The sequence below is a fragment of the Manacus vitellinus genome, unplaced genomic scaffold (assembly GCF_001715985.3).
Source record: "Manacus vitellinus isolate BGI_N305 unplaced genomic scaffold, ASM171598v3 scaffold_18_pilon, whole genome shotgun sequence".
NCBI classification, from domain to species: domain Eukaryota; kingdom Metazoa; phylum Chordata; class Aves; order Passeriformes; family Pipridae; genus Manacus; species Manacus vitellinus.
This window is the reverse complement of record NW_021939324.1, coordinates 10,423,344-10,425,567: the sequence shown is the minus strand read 5'-3', so window position 1 is coordinate 10,425,567 and position 2,224 is coordinate 10,423,344.

Genomic DNA, 2,224 nt, shown 5'->3' with positions numbered 1-2,224 from the left:
GCTTCTCCAAAGAAGCAGCATATTCTTTGTTTTCCCATCCTAAATTACTCCTTTTTCCCAAGTGCTCAGATATACAGACACAGGCTACATGCAAACAGGCTCTACCTCTCCACTTCCCACAGTCCACAGGATTATGGGACAGCACAGTCCCCATCACAGTCATCCAACCGGGGAAGCATAGACCCAGCTGTAAACCACAAGACCAGGAGGACATACTGTCCCGAATTCAGACTCAGTGTGGAGAATACATGAATGCTGATGGTGTTCTGCGCTGCTGCACAGCCATGCATTTCTTCCTGCCAGCGGCTGAGAGCTGGCAAGTGCTGTCTGTAAGGGGGGTCAGTGGGGAGAATGTTATCAAATGAATGCAGTTCAGGCTCAAACATGCTGAACTCTCAGTTCCCAGAAGTTTGCTTCTTGAAGCTGAGGCACAAAGCCGGAGTGCAGTGGCTTAACCAAATGTAGCTCTTAACTGCAAGTGAGATATCCACTCATGTCACTCATGCTTGTTCTGAGCCAGAGCACTTGCCACTTGATGCAGACAAGCTTTGGCAATTAAAATCCTGCCTTAAGAATAACTAAACATTGATTTTTAGAACTGCCATAATATACAGACAACTTTTGTCCACTGTTTCCACAGAGCTGTCTGCATTAACTGACACGTCATGGGAGCTGTAATAACTAGAGGTGACTTACTGATAGAGTTGAGAGTTGTTATTAGGGCATTTCTCCTAACTTCCACAATTAGACTGGTCAAATTTAGGCTTTTCTTCTCCTTCCACATTTTGTTGTCTTGCTTCATTATACAAGTGCCCATTAACACTCTTTACTGCATATTATTAACAGCTTCAAAACAAAGGAACAAGGCTTAGTCCATGTCTGCAACCACCTGAATGCACTGGAGAAGCACTCCAAATGCAGACATAACTTTAGCAGCAGGACTCTGCTTTACACCACCATAATAATCCCACAGACCAGATGTAGAAGGTTTTACGAGAAAGGTGCAGTCTCTGGCTTACACTAAGGCTACACTAAGGCTCTGGTGATCAGATTTCACTGCTTCTCTCCTGTGGATGCTCTTATGCTCTGGCAAAACACAATATTCAGGTGAGCATTAAGCTGGCACAAGTTGCACATAGCATTCAACAGCTGGCACAGGAAAGCACAGTACCCAGAGTGAACACATTTTAGCTATCTTTGCATTTGGAATGCTGCATCAATATTGAAGCATTGACACTGGAGCTTGGATCTGACAGAGTCACAGATAATACCAGGTAGATCTTGGTACTGTTGAGCTCTGTTCTGGTGTTTGTACCACAGAAGCAATCCCAGGTGGTTTTTGAACTCCAGTGCAGCTGTGAACCTACCTAGTCCATCTTCACACAGACACACCTTTCCCCTTTTTCCTGGCAACCAAGGAGCTGGCTGGACCACCAGGGAGGCTGCTTTCAGACACACTTCAGTGACTGAAAAGTCCAAGTCACAAAAGCTACCACTGGATCAGTGACTCCTTATGGATCAAAGGGAGTTGTCACACTATCTCTGCACAGCATTCCATGCACCCTTCACAATCACCAGTCTTTTCTCCATTATCTGAAGCATCTCCACCTCCTTTGGCCTAGATGACAGAGAGTTGACTATTGTAGTCAGCCTGTTGTACTGGTCCTGCTAGCAAATAGTGCCTGGAGAATGTCTACCTGCAAGCCTAAAGAAGGTTATCACTCCTGAGAAAAAACGCATAGGTAAAACTCCTGGCTGTTGAATCACTACTATGTTCATGCTGTATTTAACCGTGATGCTGTTTATTAACTGTGTTCAAAGGGCCTATGACAGATCAAATGCACGCGTCATGAAACCTGGGTCCCAAACAGCTGTTATGGTAGGCAGGCAGGCTGCTTGATTCCCAGACAGCTACACATCAGCACAATGTGTTAAATGTCTTCAGTCACCACACCAGTCAGATAAAATGAGTGCTAAACTTGGTGGGCCGGGCGGTATTCAAGTTCTGAGAAAACTGGGACAAAACAGCTGAATTAGTAACAGAAGTGTGTTATCTCTTGCCAAAATTATACTTGAATACTGGGAACCAATGCTGTAATCAACAATTAAAAGCAGGTACTGAGGTGTCCAGGGAAATACAGTTCCGAGATCTCAATGTCTGTACTGAGCAGTTAGTGAAGAGTCTAAGAAGGGACATCAGTAAGGAACTTCTGGACCTTTTTGG